Source organism: Chionomys nivalis, chromosome 9, assembly GCF_950005125.1.
Source record: "Chionomys nivalis chromosome 9, mChiNiv1.1, whole genome shotgun sequence".
NCBI lineage: Eukaryota > Metazoa > Chordata > Mammalia > Rodentia > Cricetidae > Chionomys > Chionomys nivalis.
This window is the reverse complement of record NC_080094.1, coordinates 68,093,300-68,102,888: the sequence shown is the minus strand read 5'-3', so window position 1 is coordinate 68,102,888 and position 9,589 is coordinate 68,093,300. Positions and strand designations below refer to the sequence as shown.

Here is a 9,589-nt window from a genome sequence, read left to right as displayed (position 1 = left end):
GAGCAAACAGAGTTGTACGGGCTAGGTGACTGTGAAGTGAGCTAGTCTTCTGTGGAATCAACTCAGTTTCAAGAAATAAGTGATATCCTGTATTTTGAACAATAGAAATATGAAAAATAAGAGAATAAATGTAATTGAATAGATTGGTTTCTGGAAGTATGCATGAAAAACAGATCATAGAGAGTTGAAATGGAAACACTGAGTGGTTTGCAATGAAGAGATTTGACCTAACAAAAACAGTACTCAGTAGGTTCAAGAGTCCCCTTTCAGAAGAATTGTGCTAACATGTTGGCCAAGTAAAAAATCCAATGAACATGGAAGATTCTTTAGAAGGATCAACGTATACTCTTAAAGTGAATAGAAGAAAAGATAGAAGTAATCAGAAGTGTTCAGGGATAAAGAAAATTTGTTTTGTAGAGCTTTGTGTTAGGTAGCCATGATCTCAGGGAGTCTTTTTGGTCATTGGTTGAGGTGAAGATGGAGGGGAAGGTCCGTAAGTAAGAGAAACCTTATATTAAACCCGATACTACTTCCTGCATTTCAGCACCACAGGACAGTGTTTTGTCCCCTCTGGGGTTATACATTCTCTGTGAGTTATTTCCTTAGTCACTTTTCTAACACAGTAAGAAAGTACCCACTAGAACTTGTTCCAAGAAGGAAAATCTAGCTAGGTTTGTGACTACACAGAAGTCCCTGCATTATAACAGAGGGGAATGGTGCCAGAAGTGACTTTGTCCCTCTTGGGAGCCCGAAACAGCTGTGGACCAGTGAGTGCTGTGTGATGAGACCTTCCCTGGGAAGATGCTGCACACATGTCTACTCACCCCAAATAGGGAACCGACAGAAGACCAAAGTATGGACACCACCAAAGTCCAAATTAGTGAACCAAAGAGTATTATTGGGGTTTTTCATAAGTGGGTGAGGGGTTACTTACAGGAGGAGAAGAGACTCAAAGACTCAGTTGGTGACTGAGTGACTCAGTTGGTCTAAGCCTCTTCCAAGTATCTGGTCTGGTTTCTCTTTCTCCCAGGCAACTGACCTGATCTCAAGAGTCTTTCCTGTAGCTTGGCTTTGTTTATCTGAGAGTCATTCTCATCTTTTATTGCTCATTTTGCCAGGGAGGGGCTAATGAATCTGGTCAGTTGAAGGGGGTGTGCTTCCTGGTGCTACTTTTTGCTGTTTACCTTCTTGTTTAATGGACTTTCTGTAGGATGGAATATTTCAGTCTCAGATAAAGCTATTACACAATAACCAAGCCCCAGAGATTGGCTGGAACAAGGAACTGGAACAGAGCTAATAATGTTCAAATATACACCCCTAGTGACCTGTTTTCTCAGCCAGGCCCCACCTCCTAAAGGTATCATAGCACCGCCAGCAGGAGACAACAAACATTCAAAGCATGAGTCTCAGGGGATGTTTTGGAGTTGAACCATAAAAGTCGGGTGAGTATTCCTTTTGATCTTTTTCTGCTGGCAAGCTTTTCTGAATATAGTCTATTTTTGTTGATCTAAATGAATTGAGATAATTAAAGGACTGTTGATAATAGCATGAACCTTGCTGGAGATGGATCAGATGTAGTTTTAGTGTGACAGATTGGAAGGTTCTGTGTTTTACGTGGGTGAGGAAAGGAACAGAAAAAATGGAGAATAATTCACAGAGGAACATAGGTCTGGTCAGCTAGTGGGGCTGTGTTGAGACAGACCACACAGTCACTAATTGTTAGAACAACATTGCACATTCTTCTTGCTAAATACAAGGGTCTTAAATACTTTGTCAGATACGTTTTCTCCGTGTATCAAGTTTGTTTCTTAAATCAATCATTCAACATGAGCTGAGTACTTCCTTTTAAATAAAGGCATCTTTAGAAGGGTGAGTTTTTAATGAGACAGCCAGCAAAAAAAAAAACAAACAATAACACAACATGGAGAAAATGAGTGACTAAGGCTTAGTTAACTGCTTGAAGAACAGAACATGTCCAATAAAGAAGTTATATAGGAATGACATGTTGTTTTAATTATGTCATTCAACATAAATGTAATATAATGTGTTGCATATATCTATTTATGTATGAAAAATGATAGAAAGTCAGTTTTGTATTTTAATTATATTGAAAATATGTCTCATATTACACAAAGAGCTTTATCAGATATCTAAGAAAATATATTTTAGTATTTCTTCCCTCTCCTCCATCTCAATCTCCTCTTCTCTCCTTCGCCGCTTCCCCTTTTCTCTCCCTCCTTCTCTCTGACTTTGGAGGGTCTTGCTCTGTAGCTCAGGCTGGCCTTGAACTCACAGTTCCTGTGCTATAGCCTTGTGAATGATGGTCCCACAGGTACATGTTTCCATGCATGAACTTGCTTTAATATTCTTTATTTATTTCTGAGCGTGATAGGTTCAGGGAGAACCAAGTATTATTCATCCAGGCATGCTAGACATGTTTGGAAAATGAAAGGCATATATTCAATTCTTGTTAGCATTAATGAGCCCTTCTAATAGATTATACACATATTATCTATTTTAATTTATACAATACCAAAATGAGGGAGGTATTATCATTTTGTATACTTGTGCATGTGTGTGTATGTTTAATTGTGGAGGTCAGAAGTCAACACAGGGTTTCTTTTATTGCTCTTACTTATTATTCTTTGAGACAGGCTATCTACCCATGAGAAAGCTCACTGATTTACTAGACCGACTGGCCAGTGAGATTCCCGGATCTGCCGGTCTCTACTTCCTCAGCAGGGGGTTACAGATCTGCGGTGTCATGCCTGGTTTTTCCATATATGTTGGGGACTGAAATTCAGTACTCATGCTTGTTGTGACAGACACATTACCCACTGAGCATTCTTCCCAACTGCTATTTGTTTTATTGTGTCTCACATGTATAGGGAATCAGGCACAGAGTAGGAAAGACACATGCTAACAGTCACACCTGTACTAAAAGGTGAAGAGGGGACCTCAACTCAGGCAGCTGATATGGTCTGCAGTCTTAGCTTTTAGAACAGAATGTCCTGGTAGCCTCTAGACACGGCATCCCACAAACGCGTACAGATCGAAGTCCTGTCTTTCCACTCAGACATTCGAAATTAGTTTCTTATGGTGTGGATCAATTTGATGTTCTGTATGCTGAACACAAATGTGGCAACAACTGACAAGAGTTTGTAAACTATTTGGGAATAAAATTCTATACAGCACATTTCATGACCGTTTGAGCATAAAAATAAGTATGCTTTTTCTTCAGCTTTAACAATGGCTCTCATACATTCACCTCATAAAGGATTTGGGAGGAGTTGTGCTTATCCAATAAGCAACTGGACATTTACTTTGATACTCCCTAGAAATCCAATATCAGTATTTAAGAACCCCACCTATTAGTCCTCCAGATGTTCCCACTCTCACCATCCACAAACTGGCCAAGAGTAAACCTAGTCGCCGTCCCTACCCTCCCTCACTCAAGCAAAGTCATTTTGTGAAACAATCAAATCCATTTGCTTGATTTGTTTTCTTGTCTTCTATTGCTTACCACCTCACCACGCTTAACACATTTCCCACTATATGACTTTGCCTAAAGCACAGCTCTTGTCTGTCCCTTCCCTATTTAAATCCACGGATGGCAATGGGCAGTCTTACTCAGGCTGCTGGCTTCTTCCCGCTGTCCTGCTGTGCCTCTTTCCCTGTCTTCCACTCTTCACGGCCCCTCTGCTGGGAGGATGCTCACGCCAGCCTTGTCCACAAAGATTTTCAGACCAGAGATGGAGACATCGGGAAGCATTTGAATAAATAATGCAAGCTCAAGGTTCTGTCGTTTATGTTTATCTCTATAATTTATTCCCGTGGCTCTAAATCTAAAACAGTGGTGGGAAGTGCAGAGAAACACAGTGTAATTAGTACGGGGTTAGGAGGAACATGGGGTGCACAGCGTAAAAAGGGAGTCGGGGAAGCAGCAGGGGAGAAGATGATCCCATGATTGACATCTCAGCCTGACCCAGAGGAGAAGCATGAGTTACTGAGACAAAAGGAGGAAAAGCTCTTGTCTGAAAATCTCTAGGGGCAAGGTAGGCGTTGAGTCTACTGCTATCAAAGGGCAACGCGAAGATAGTACTGGGAGACGAGAATTTACAGTTAGATAGCTGCTCATTCAGGGCCAGTCTCCTTGTGGCTTGAGCTTGCTGGGAACCCACAGGTCCCTGCCTTGGCCTCCCATGTTTGCTAGCACACTTCTGTGCCTTCTCACACGGTAGCACTCAAGTGTGGTTAAAACGGAGACTGTGCAAGAAAATTGAAGAAATAGCCAAAAGTTGCTTAAGGCAAACACAACAATCACAGTCAACGACTGTAAAGCATAGGTCTCAATGTATATGTAGTTCATTGGGTCAAGATGGAACTCTCTGTGACGTACTCCCCTCCTCTCCTTTGGGGGACTATCGTTAGTGGGCTTTCATCCAATAGTTGGGCTCATAGTAGGTGTCCTTTGCTCCCATCTTGACTCCTGAAAACAACAGTTACGTTAGAACAACATAATTGTTTGGTTCATTTAGTCTGTGATATAGCATATAAGGATCTCCTATAAATAAAATGAAATAAAATGTTAAAATATATTAAAACAATTTAGTTCTACTTTGAAAAGAACTATCCAAATTCATAACAACAACTAACGAGGGAATATTTTCATAATTATTTCTGTCATAGTCAAAAATATTCCTTTCCCTTCTAATTACTCCAGTTGTGAAGAAAATGCTTTTATTTTTGTATAATTTCCGTATTTGTTAATATTTGAGGATAAGTCATAGATGGCCTTTTAGTTAAATAATGTTCAGACACGAGATTACACTTAGGAAATTAATTAGCCCGCCAAGCATTGCTTAGAGTGTTTTAAAGAAGTCTAGTTTATACATGCTGCTGACCCTGCAAAGGCTATCCACGTCTCCAGTTTTCTCTATGGACACAACACTTGCTGGGCCCTGAAGCCAGTATTTAGGAGCCTGGAAATGCCCTGGGATCAGAAGAATATCTGCAGTGTGCAAATCAATGGACTGTGGCTGATTCTTTCATCTCTCCGAAGGGAAAGTGAGCTTGGGAGAGCCCGCTAAGCACCTTGCATCGGGCTGTCACCCTCAATGCACCTTAGCTATCCTGGCTGCCCGTGAAAGGAGAAGATGGGAAACAGAAAGTGTATCATTTCATTCACACGGACTTGTTCTGGAAGTGTGGCTGTGATATGATTTCTGTCAGAAGCAATCTGCTCGATTCACCTCTGTTTTTTGCTTGGGAACACAGCGCGGCCCGTGTGTTTGCTAACCCTAGGTGCGCGGATGCACTGCCTTGTCAAGCTGCATTTGTCTCCACTGCCTACCTGCTCGTTGAGCGGAGCTCAGCCTCGCTGCGGTGGCAGGGAGAGCCTTAAGGCTGCGCAGCGCCTGTCTCTTCATGTAATTAACTGTAGCCCCAGATAGAGAACAAAACTGAGATTTTGTGTTGGGAAAGGGTAATGTGTCTAGACAGGACTTTCTAAGCAGTGAAAAGATTTGTTAGCGTTTCTGTTCAAACAGAAGAACATAGTTTTTGCCTCAAAATATTCTGAAGGCACTGTCAGTTTGCTTCCTAAAAGCAAAGGAAATTTTGGAAAACCTACTTAAGGTGGCTTAAAAGCATCTTCAGAATCCTTCATGATAATGTTAACCTTAATATGCCTTGAAGATATGGAGCAGAAAGAATCTTCCTCAAATGTAGCCCTGGTTATTGTGTAAAGTGTCACAGCTAAAAGGGCTGATTAACATGGGGGTATTTGAGTCAATATGGACAGATAAATGATCAATAGAAGACAGACAAGAGAAGTCCTCTTTATAGTTGAGTGTTAACTGATAGGTTCTGAGGGAGGATGAACTTAGGAAATCACCATTTCTGCCATGTCTACCAGTAGATGCTGCAGAATTCACTAATGAATGTTACTGAGCCTTAGTACATAGAGCCTCACAGTATCTCGGCACAATCTTTATGCATCTGTGCACTAGTGATTCTGGGTGAAGGACTTCGGGAAGCTTGTTGATGTAAGTTTTCTATGCTTGAAACTGTATCAACACTGTCCTCCCCCCAAACAGAATTCGCACGTTGTTTTTAGCTTCTTCCTAAGTCATCAAAACACAAGTCAGTTTGGTTGCTGTTGTTTTTATCAAAACCCTACACAGGCATGGCTTTTTTTTTAACCCGGCATTAGAAATGTTCATGCTGCCTACCAATGTGACTCGCCAGCCGCCAACAACACCTCATTACTATAGCAAGGCACCCAATCAGCACCTGCTTTGATGACGAGGAGGGCATCTTGCATGTTTACAGTTCCTACTCACTGAGATCCACCAGGATTTCCAAGTCCAACGCAAACGTCTGTCTGTGAGTTTAAAGTCCCATTTGACGTCATAGAAAAGAACACTGACCTCTAGGGAAAGAGGGTTTGTGGTTGTTTCTGTGTCATTCTTGGTAAGTTTCCTTTGAAGACGTATGCCAGCGGCCATGCCAGAGGAGCAGTGGGTGGTAACTGAAGTTCCAGGTGTCAGCCCACCAGGAGGAAACTCTCTGACAGGCCAATCTTGTTTAGTCAAGGCCGCGGGACTGCAGACCCTGGGATGTCTTTTGCTTCTGCTGTGCCTTTACGTGTTGGCTGCAGCTCTGTTTCTCTGGTCTCTAGCTAGCATGAGTAGGATGTGGGGAGATGTAGTGTGTTTATCTCTTGGAAACATTCCATTCTACTGGGCAATTTTACCTGGGGATTGTCAAGAAGAGGACCTCTCCCTAAGCTGTGCTGTCTAATTTGATAATAATACTAGTAGCCTATGCAGAGTTTTGATGGATAAAAATAAATACAAGGATATGTTTCACAGCTAAGGCCTGTAAATTCTACTTTAGGAGCTGCTCAGGTTAAAGAATGAAAGGAAAACATTTGAGTCCAGGAACCAGGATGGTTCTAATTCCCTTAATGCTGAAAAGAGGCAGTCGTGTGCCATTAGCTAAAACAAAGCTTCAAAATAACTTCAGGTTGGGCCAGATGCGTTGCAATAGTTTCAAGATAAAAAACCCCAGAAAATGAGCTAGAGTTCACAAGGACACGTAGCTGAGCTGTCTGACTCATTAGGCTAGGGTTGAAAATACAAAAGGATCTGACTGTTGCTAGCTCTCCTTGCTAAGTCTGATTAATAATGAAAGGTAGTGATTAATTTCTTGCACCAATCCCTGACCCCAACTTTTGCTATTGATGAATGGGTGCGCACCCTGGAGACTAACAGTTCAGCGGACTGACTGGTTTATATGTATAAAAGTTGAGGTTTGTGTCTCCCTTAAAATTCCTTGCAAGATAACCTTTCGTCATGAAGCGACTGATTCTATCTTTGTAACCATAACTTGCAAACTGCCAATGCAAGAGCTGACTGAGAAAAATGCCTCGTGCTTGCTCATGATCTAGATATATTGTATTGTAATATTGGGATGACCCTGTTTTTAATCATGTAAGGGGGATGGAAAACATGTTTTTACCTATAATCATTCACTTGAGAAATGGAATGAAACCTGCCTGCCACTCCTTTGCTGTCTGAAAGAGTATTGGAATATATAAGCTATAGAAGAACGTGAGATGGAGAGAGAACGGGGAATAAAGAAGGAGAATAAACCAAGAGAGTGAGTGTTTCTTTTCCTAAACGCCACTTAGAAAGAAAAGTCTAGCTTACACTGACCCCACGGATTCCTCTCAAAATCCTGTGCTGCTGGAGGCTGGTCTCCCAGATAGTGGTGGATGTAGAAGGGAAAGTATGCTCACCCCATAAGATGCTGTTGTATAGCCATAGCAACTACAAAATGCTTATGAGAAACAGGCTAAAACATTGTAATAAAGAGTAAAAATAGTATCGAAGACAATTAGCCTAAATTTTCTTACATATTTTTCATCTTCATTTAATATAGAAAATGCAACGGTGAACAGGTTTATAATTTAACATAGCAGAATTAAGCAATCCAGTGTGTATATGGAAGAGTCATCACTAACAAGGTGAGCAATGCACTAGCATGTGTCTCTCACTGATAAGTGATGATAGGCGTGAGCAGGAAGTTAGCTATATGCTTTGATTGCTGTGCTTGTGGTAAATACATTCCGTCCTGTCCTTTAACTGCGTCCAATTCTGTCGATTATGTGCCTCTTGAGTCAGACTTGAATCCAGACCCACATTGTTCTTTCACAGAACTCTTCTCTGGCTATTCTGGTTTCTTTGATGTTCTAAATAAACTTAAAAGCAGTTTGTCAAGATCCTCAAAAATCTTTAAATTCTTATTCTAATTGAAATCACATTGACTCTGTAGATCAAATTGTAAAAAATCAGCACTTAGCAATATTAACTTATCTCACTCATAAATATCTAGTATCTTTTCATTTACTTAGATCACTTTTTCTACTGGTGTTTTGTAATTTGTAACATTGTATAAACACTGCACAAATTTTAAAAGATGTGTTTGTAAGTATTTTCTCTTAATATTTTGTGTGATTGCGAGTGAACTATTCAGTTTGAAATCACAGTTTTTCACTGCTGGTCTGTAGGAATATAGTTGGCTTTCATTCTTGATCACGTCTTGCAACCCTGTGAACTCTCGCTAGTTCTAGAAGCTCTGTTGCAGATTCTCTAGTTTTCCATGTGAACTTCCTTGCTGTCTGTGGGTTGGGATCATCTGGTCTTCTAAAAGGTTTACCTCTCATTCCCATCTCCCACTGGCCTTAGAAAAGCAACCCCAGTGCTGTAGTGGGTAGTAACAATGAGGAATGAAATCTGTTTCAGCTTTGATGTTAGGGGAAGATCATCGCGTTCCGGACCAGAGTATGATGTTAGCTCTAGATTTTGTTGTTATGAAAATAACATATGATAAAAAATTCTCATCCTATTTCTATTTTGTTAAAAACTTTTATCAAGCATGAATTTAGAATTTTAATGGTTTAGAAAACAATTTTATTGTATTTACTTATTTTATTTACTTACTGTGTGTATGGTATGTGCACCGTCATCTATGGGACACAGATGGAGGTTAGAAGACAACTTACAGGAGTCTGCTCTCTCCATGCACCGTGTAGGTCTTGGGGATCAAGATCAGATCCCAGGCTTGGCAGCAAGTTTCTCTATCCACTAAATCATTTCACTAGACCCTCAAGTTGAGACAGTAGCAAGTTTCTCTTATTAGCCTAATATAGAAAATTATACCAACTGTGGTAGTTTGAATGTAATTGACCTCTATAAGCTCCTGGGGAATGACACTATTAGGAGGTGTGGCTTTGCTGAAGTAGGTCTGCCCTGTTAGAGAGAGTAAGTTATTGTGGAGGCGAGCTCTGGGGTCTCATATATGCTCAAGCCACACCTAGTGGTTTAGCACATGTCTTGTTGCTGCCAATCAAAATGTAGGACTCTCAGCTCCAAAACTATGTCTGCCTGCATGTCACCATGTCCCACCATGAGGATAATGGACAAAACCTCTGAAACTGTAAGCCCCCACATTAAATGTTTTCCTTTATAGGAGTTGATGTGGTCATTGTATCTCTTCAAAACAATACTAATCCTAAGACACT

General features: G+C 40.8%; 1 protein-coding gene across 1 annotated transcript in view; it reads left to right on the top strand.

The window, feature by feature from the left end:
- The first annotated feature begins 1,350 nt into the window (after positions 1-1,350).
- The window catches only part of Dcdc1 (doublecortin domain containing 1), a 109,630-nt gene continuing 101,391 nt past the window's right edge, over positions 1,351-9,589 (top strand). Inside the window, exon 1 of the mRNA XM_057781223.1 lies at positions 1,351-1,442. The gene's annotated coding sequence lies outside the window, so the exon portion shown is untranslated. The remainder of the gene's footprint in view (positions 1,443-9,589) is intronic.